The 8,858-nt window shown below is 37.3% G+C and overlaps 1 protein-coding gene across 2 annotated transcripts in view; it reads left to right on the top strand.

The window, feature by feature from the left end:
* Positions 1-8,858, top strand: part of PRKCE (protein kinase C epsilon) — a 271,209-nt gene that overhangs the window by 158,682 nt on the left and 103,669 nt on the right. The gene's annotated exons all lie outside the window — the stretch shown is intronic.

Genomic DNA, 8,858 nt, shown 5'->3' with positions numbered 1-8,858 from the left:
TCCCTTCCCTTCCCTTCCCTTCCCTTCCCTTCCCTTCCCTTCCCTTCTTTTTTTTTTTCTGCTTTTCAGTCTTGAGATCTATTTGCTTCATATTTTTAAAGCTTTTCCTCATAACCCAGGGACTAGATATACTGCTATGTTTAACAAGAGCCAAGATTCTCATGTAACTGTGTTTCAGCTAGCACACTTTGTAAAACATCGGATACTGAAAAAGTTTGTTGGAAGAAATCTCTTCTTTATTTTGTTTCCCGAGGATGTACAAAAGGAAAAAATGAGAGTATTTTTACAAACTGTGGCCTAAATATTAGAAATTAGTGCTGTTTAACTGTTAGCGAGTGTGTGGTAGGCCCTAAGTTGTTTCTACAAAAGTTAAAACTGTTGTCCCACCTTATTTACTGTGTTGTTGGTTTTTTTTTATCACTAGATATTGTAGATTAAAATAACCTATATTTTGAAGCCAAAAATAAATAAGAAGCCTTAAAACTTCTCTAATTTAATCTTGTTATTGAGAAACTTATTCTCTTCTTCTGCCAGTGGTAGACTATAAGGATAGTTGTGTAGTTTGTGTTCCTCATCCTGTCCCTCTACCTCTCTCAGAAAAAAATAATCATATAGCACATTAAGGCACTACTGACAGTATTCAGACTCACAATTTATAGCTACCTCATGGTGTTGTGCCCATAAGCCTGACAAGGAAAACGAACTTACTGCTTAGCACATGCTTCCATTTTTACAGTGCTGCAATAGATACTTAGAGTTAACATCTAGCAGGGCAGGTAAGTAGTGCTTCAAATATTGGAAAAGTTCCATTGAAAGCCATCGCACATTGAATATGCTCTTTCATATAACCATATTCAGAAACGCTTGGCTAAATTGAATTTTTTAAGTAGTGTGCTGATAATAAATTATACTTCAGGATTTACATAATGTATCTATTATTGTTCACTGAATTGAAATTAGTAATAATATATTTAATATTGAAATACATAGATGGGAGAGTTGCTTTAATAGCACGGCTTGTGAGTCAGAGACGTTCCCAATTAAGCTTTTGTTGTACAGTGGAAGGGAGGCGAGGTGAGTTATCAGAATATCCTCCCACATTTGCAAAAAAGGTGATGAAAAAGGGAATGATTTTTTTTTTTTTTTTTTTTTTGCTTTTTTTGCTTTTTTTTTTTGTCTATTACAAATGGTTAGGAAATGGACCAGATGAGATTGCTTGTAAAAGACATCTGGGGTGTCAGAATATGTCCCTTAGTGAGAAGATGTAAACCAGAAAGAGCAAGATATTGGAACACTGGTAAAAGTGTCTTATGGGTTATACATCAGACTAAAAAGGGAAAAGTTGTGGCAGATGTTTACTGGTGGAATCTGTCTTGGAGAACAATCCTTTCTAAGGTGGTGAGTGACACTAATATCTTTCAGTTGTTTTATTCAGTTCAACAATAAAGTTGTGAGGGGTGCAAAGTGCAAAGGTTGATTACCTATGGACTCCTGCAAACTCCCCGCAGGAAAAGAAAAAATTAACTTTGCTGTTGAAAAGAAGACGAATCTTTTACCCATGAAGTGTTCTGCGTGCTTTGCAGCAGAGCAATGGTATTTTTTTAAGACCACGTCTTTTTAGAGTGGAGAGCTATTTGTAAAAAGATATAAGTAGTAAGATGAAAAAAGAAACATGCTTAAACCTTCTTAATTATATTGAAAACATTGATCTTTCTGTCATGCTGACTAGCTGTCAGCCACAGAGCTCTCTGGTGCAGTTTTTGTGCCTTGGGCTCTCATGATGGGACTTTCATCAAAGCACTTTTTGGTGACACCCTGATCCCCAGTCAAAGCTATGATCTTCTGAAAGACTTAAAATCCCTGTCATACAAGCTCTACACAGCTTATGCAACTATTAGAAAAACAGTCGTAAACTATTCTGATCTATCACAAACATGTGCTTAAAATACTGTCATTCAGAATCTATCTGGTTTAATGGTTTCCTGTGGGAAAAGGGCTCTGTCCTGGGATTCTCACAATGGTGGTTTTCCTTCTTAGCATCACAACCTCATTTCCTTTCCAGGAGGCAACAAAAGCCAGTGGCTCAGCTCATCCTGCCTGGGGCTCTGTTAAAATAATTCATGGATAAACCGTTTTGAAAGGCCATTTTCTACAAAAGCCTTGACCGTGATATTGTGTCCTACTTTCCTTCTTTCCTTTAAGCCAAACAAAGGATGGTCAATAGGAACGTGTGTCACCAGACTATCCACCATCTCAGGCAGCTGGGCACGCTCTCAGGAGCATGCTGCAAGTGTATTGCACGTCAAGTCTGCAGACATGCAGCAATAAACATGGAAATCTGGTCCCAGGGATGGCTTTTGGCACAATCATAGTTATAATAATCTTATAATAGTATAGCATGTTATATATGTAGTTTGTTCATTCAAAAGATCTACTTGTTTCAGCATTTGTAAATGATTGATTTAATGAGAGATATTGTACTTGTTTGCTTACCAGGGCTTAACACTATCAGTACTAACACCAGGCTACTAATACTATTCATTATCCATGTCTGGATCAACATGGTTTGAATTTCACTATTGCAGACTAAATTCATTGATCTCCCCTATTTGTTAGCTTATGAGGTCAACTTATGCCACAAAAACTGTTTTACATTTTGCATGTTATTATTGTACACTATATACTTTTAAGCATGAGTAAACCAATTACATTCACTGGAGTAAGGTTTCTCTACTGAGTAACAGCTTCCATATTTGCCATAGTAGAATTTTCACCTCTCTGATTTCAATTGCAGATTTTCTGGCCTAAAGACATTGTGTTCAAAGTGAGACTGTTGCTCCTAAAGGATAATAGGGCAAGACTGAAGTAACCCTAAATAGCATCGACTTCTTTTGTCCCATTGTCTGATTTTGTCACCTTTTAAACTGAAAGCACTCTAATTCTTGCTCTCTGGAAAACATGTTCAATGTTATTTTTTTTTTTTATCTTAGCCTTGAAACGTGAAATGAACTTTTCAGAAAACCTCACATAGCAATAACTTCCCTAAGATATTTTCAGTAATATAACAAAGAGTAAATTAAAAATCATAGTTATCATTTTCTTCATGAAAACCATATTTCTTAGAATTGTGCGTATTAAATACCACCAGCGAAGAAACTGAGAGAAAGAAGGAGGAATTTGTCACTGATTTTCTTACTTCATGGATTTTACAAGTAATTATGTACAGGGATTTCTACTCTTGCCTCTTAGATGAAGGCAGGAACCCATCATTTCTGTTTCTCAGTGAACTACCCCTTTGTGAGATAGTGGGGTCTAAAACACAGATTTGGCACTCAATATCTGTATCCTACTGGTTGCCCTGTCAGCAGATCCTATAAAATAGAAGTTTGTTCATTAGATCTTAGATATAGTAAGACAATATGCGTTCTGAAGAAAACCTCACGTTACTCCGTGTTGTTAACACCTGAAGCTTGTCATCAACTTTGTGGGCATTGTGTAGAGGGAATGCAGCATGACATGAGGGCTCATTTCACTTGCTTTCTTATGGAAAGTCTCGGTGTCATTTAATGGAGAACTTTGCTCAAGCCAGCATAGGACCGAGTTCCTCTTCACCACCAACCTCTCCTTCAGCACAGTAGGCAGGGCATAGCTGTGGTGTCAGTCTCCCTTCATGCTCAACATCACCGAATCACAGAATCGTAGGGGTTGGAAGGGACCTCCAGAGATCATCAATTCCAACCCCCCTGCCAAAGCAGGTTCCCTACACCAGCTCGCACAAGTAGGTGTCCAGGCAGGTCTTGAACATCTCCAGAGAAGGAGACTCCACCACCTCCCTGGGCAGCCTGTTCCAGTGCTCCGTCACCTCACTGTAAAGAAGTTCTTGCTCACATTTGTGCGGAACTTCCTATGCTGCAGTTTCTGGCCGTTTCCCCTTGTCCTGTCTCCACACACTGCTGAAAACAGTCTGGCCTCGCCATTCTGCCCCCCACACCTTAGATATTTATAGATCTGGATCAGGTCCCCTCTCAGTCCCCTCTTCTTTTCTTAAGATTAAACAGACCCAGTTCACTCAGCCTTTCTTCATAGGGGAGATGCTCCAGGCCCTTCGCTATCTTTTGGTCCTGCTGGGCCAAAGAGTCTGCTGGACTCTTTCCAAGAGATCCCTGTCTTTTTTGTACTGGGGAGCCCAGAACTTGACGCAGTACTCCAGATGAAGCCTTACCAGGGCAGAGTGGAGGGAGATGATCACCTCCCTCGACCTGCTGGCCACGATCTTTTTAATGCACCCCAGAATGCCATTGCTGCCACCCAACGGGGCTGGGAAATTTCTGAAAATTGAATAAAACTTCTCAGTATGCTGAAATTGCTGTAGTACCTTTGGTGCCCACTAGACTTTTTAGTAGTTTTTGACTTTATGATCTGCTTTACTGGTTGAATCAATTGTGGAAGTATTTCCACTTGAAAGGATGTGGAGAGTCACTATTCTTTCTGCTCTGAGGAATTAATGAATACATTTGGGATAAGAGTAAAGAAGAGAAAGTATGAGCTAGGAGTCAATAATGGCTCAGTATGAGGCAACTGGGGATGTATTTAAAGCATTTTTAAAAAAGGAAAGTAAAGCAGGCCCTGAAACAGAATGTGCCTCTCACGCTTCAATCACTTTTCATTTGTTCATGTGTCAGGGGAAGTCTTTAAATACATGTAGGCAGAATCAAGATATAGATTCAAGATATAGTAACTAAAATCTTTGTGTTTGCTCTTTACTAGTGAAATTGACTGGAAAGTGTATGCTTTTAGGAAAAGACTTACGAAAATTGCATGCTCTTTCTATACCTGTCATGTGTCCAATCTGTGTTCACCCATAAAAACTTCATGAAATCCCGTTATTGTCTTTACCTTACTATTTTTTATTTCAAATTACCAGATCAGGTGTTGCGTGTGTTAGTACTGAGAAAATCATTTAAAAGAAAGCAGAAGGAAATGTGAACTCATGGGGTTACCTTTTTTGTGTTTGGTTTGGTCATTATTTTTTTTTCCTAAGGGTTTTCTTAAACCCTTCATCAGTTTGCCTGAAGAAATCTTGATGACTTTACATAAATTTCTACTGTAGAGGCCCAGAATAGGAGTTTAGCAATAATCCTTTGAGACTTAAGTTTGATGCGGAATAAGCTGGTTATACTCAGTCATGATATCTGAAGGGTCCTAGATATTGTTCCTGCCTCTTCTGTATTTCCAACAAACATTAGGCAGATTACTTCCATGCCTCAATATCCTTCCTTCTCTGTGAAATGTCACCAGCCTTGCTTAAACAGGCCGCTTGTACAGTTTATTTTAGATGTTATGTAATGCCAAACCAAAAGCTCCTTTTCTTATATACATACTGATGGAAATGGTCAGTGCTTAAGTATTCTGACACAAAAGGTCTCAGTAATAAACTTCTGTCGAATTGCTGTTCCTTTACATTTGATGCTCAATTATGCTTTTTTTTTTTCTTTGTAATGATTAAGAGATTAAGCAATATTGTTTTATTTATTTATTTATTTTTATGGACCCCTGGTTGTAACTAGGGATGGCAGAACTTGAGGACATGCAAGAGATGCACAAGGTGAAAAGCAGTTTGCATGAGTTTGTGTAAGGAGCACTGTGGAAATTGTAATGCTCTATTGTGGAGGGATGTGTTAGGTAGTTCCTACTACAGTTACCATTATCCATGGCCTACAGCTTGGCTTTGGTAGACATTTTATTGGAAATTCTTATTTGTTTTTTCTCTCCAAACCCTGATACTCCCTGGGTGTTTCTTCCTCTATATGAAAGGAGGTGCCCAGTGCACTCCAATTTACAACTCCCCAGTCACAGTAACAGTGAAAGCAGTGAAACTTTTCTGTGAATGTCATTTCTCTCTCTCATTTTCTGCAATATTTTTTCATGTTTTTGTTTGTTTTCAGAGTTACGTAACTACTTGAAACTTACAGGGCATGGAACTGAAATGCCAGACTTTGCTGTGCTGAATAATTGTTGCAGATGGTACTCCACACCAAACCTTTCTCATTTATGCTCAAACCTCATTATAAATGGATTCCAAACACGTATCAGCTTTTGTTATTTAGTGTTCAGAGTCTTTATCTTCCAGTCTTGCCCTCTTTGAGGATTACGGAGTACTCTGTATTACTTTCTTGTCTTTTAAGTTAAGGTGTAAAACGTACTGAACAGAAACCGTGTGATTAACAGTATTAAATGAAGTTCCAAACAGCTCATTTAAACATCCATTTTGCAATTTCTGCAAGTATTCATGAATTTCGTGGAATTTTGAATTCTAGATACTTCTACTGACTTTTATAACGCTTCAAGTGCTTTGAAGTTAAGCCTGCAAGACTTCAGGACTGTGTACTTTGAAATTGTAGGCAATATATTTGTATGGACATGTGAGTATGTAAAAAGAATTATACTGTATTGTTTTCCAAATAACTGAGAGTTACACTTGGCTGCAGTGAAAAGATGCAAAGGCATTAATGGGTACAGTATAAGGCAAAATTAGTCTTAAATTCGGCAGTTCTCAAGTGCCGTCACAGAAAGCCTAAAATCAATATGCTGCATTGTAAGTATTCTCCATGAATACTCTGAAGTGATCATGAGCTTTCCTTATTCCTCCTTCCAGAAATGAAATTTGAATAGGGTAAACTGAATAATACAAAGAGTTGATGGACTCCAAATCAAAACATGGAGCATAATGTATTTTACAAAAAAAAGGAAAAAGAAAAAACAAAAACAAAACAAAAACCCACAGCTTTTACTGAGGAAATGATAAGCCTCTGTGACTGTTTAGAAGTGCCGTGTGAAGAAATTTTTCTTTATGTTGGAAGTGCTTGTAGCCTGACTATGGCAGGTTCACTTAATTTTCGTTTGAACTCCTCTGCTAAGAATATAAATGACGTGATTGGACACTGTGCTATATCTTACTAGTATTTTCTGTTATACACCAGTGTAAGACTTTTTCCTTTAAAAATAGCTTTTAAAGGCCAGTTTTGTTTGTGTTGCCAGAGTTTCCAAAATAAGACTTGAAAAGGCTAGTTGGCTCTCTCAACAAGATGTTTCCATTTTTTCCTGACTACTCACTCTTTTCTGAGATTGTGACTTTCCTGCTCATGAAAAACGAGAAAATCTGGGGGCTCGGTTTTAAATGGATGTCTTGAGAAAACTGAATGTATGTCTCTGATGTGACTGGTCAAATATGAGTTAAATGGATTTAAAGTAAAGGTGTTCACAGTGCTTATAGAGTGGAGTGACTCCTTATAGAGGAGTGACTTACAGCCTTGGGCATGATCCTGTGGGCACTTCATCCTGACCTGAATCACCTGGAAAGTAACTGCCTTGGTTTAGGTCTGTTGTTCTGAACATCACTGTGATTTGTGCAAGACAGTTTTAAGACTGTAGAAAGGCTGATGTGTTCTCACTGAGTAACAGTAACAGCGACCAAGCTAGCAGAACTTAATGTAAACTGAGAGGAGAACTGAGCATAAAGCTCCTGGGTGGATTTGTTGTTCTTGTGCCTTGATCTATTTGATGAAAGGCTGATGGCCAGTGTGGTGGAGACCTGCTGTTTAAGCTGGAAATTTCAGGACTGGTGTATTGCTTCTATCAGTTTTCAAGTCAGTGCATTTCTGAAAAAGACACTGGTCTGTTATTTTAACAGTAAAAATGGTAAGTGAAAAAAAAGGAGCTTCATAAAAGTGTTCAGGATAGAAATTTAAGTAATGCAATTATTTTTAGAGATGTATTGATAAAAAGCAAACAAAAACTAACCCTACTGTTATGATGTTTTGTTGATCTAGTCAAAAGATTTTCATCTGCTCTGTAAAATTACATGTGCTTTATCTGTTAACAGTTACTTTTGAGACCAAAAAAAAAAAAAAAAGCAAAAAGGAGAAAAGTGACATTGTAGACTGATTATCATACCAACTGTGAGCTGTGCACTCTCAGAACATCTTGTTCTTTTCGTAAAAACAGATAACTGTCTGTGAAACCTCTCCAAGAGAGTAGTGTGTTAGCTTTCTCATATGCAGACTGCATATGTCAGCAATTTCTAAAATCTGGGTGATGAACAGAAGAACTGTTCCATGTAACCTATAGAATTATTTCTCACAATAGCTTTTTTTTTTTTTTTTTTTTTGAAGACAGGAAAGACAGGTTTCCAGTGACATTTTAAAGTGATTAATTGATTCAGAAGCTGGAAATAAGAGTATTTGATAAGATTTCCAACTACATGCTATGATTACTCTGTGAAAGGTGGTTTTTCTCCCAATAGACTGTGATATTTCTTAGAAGTTGGAATTTTACCTAATGCACAAAAATAAGCCTAATTGCTGATTAGTTATTATTTCATATCTCTTTCTTGAAGGAGAATTAGAGCCATTATTTTGATTGCTCTTTGACATAAACAAAGGAGTAGCATTGCATGTAAGTCAGCACTTATTTACTGAAAACTCAGAATATAAAAGCAGTGCTATTCTGGCCATCCCACAGATGGATCTGGTGGGGTGAAATCACACTTTCAATTGAGATGTTCTGTATGATATTACTGTGTAAGGAACATGGTATTTCTAGAGTGTAAATGAATTCGACAGTGTTATGGTTTTTTTTGCCCTTGCAAAGAAAAGGAGGAAAAAAGAAAAAGGAGAAAAGGAGAAAAGCACTGAAAGAAATTGATCTTGATTTCTGATTCTCTGCACTGTTTTCATCAGCTTAATTTAAAATCATTTTCTAAGAATTTCTAAATAAATATCTTTCAAATTTACAACACTATGAGTTATTTTGATGGATTAATTCCTCAAAAATAGGGACTAGTTAAATATTTGTAACAC

Source organism: Centrocercus urophasianus, unplaced genomic scaffold, assembly GCF_019232065.1.
Source record: "Centrocercus urophasianus isolate 14NV4802_14NV808 unplaced genomic scaffold, USGS_Curo_1.0 seq_10, whole genome shotgun sequence".
NCBI lineage: Eukaryota > Metazoa > Chordata > Aves > Galliformes > Phasianidae > Centrocercus > Centrocercus urophasianus.
Note: the sequence above shows the minus strand (reverse complement) of the source record. Positions and strands in the feature narration are given on the sequence as shown.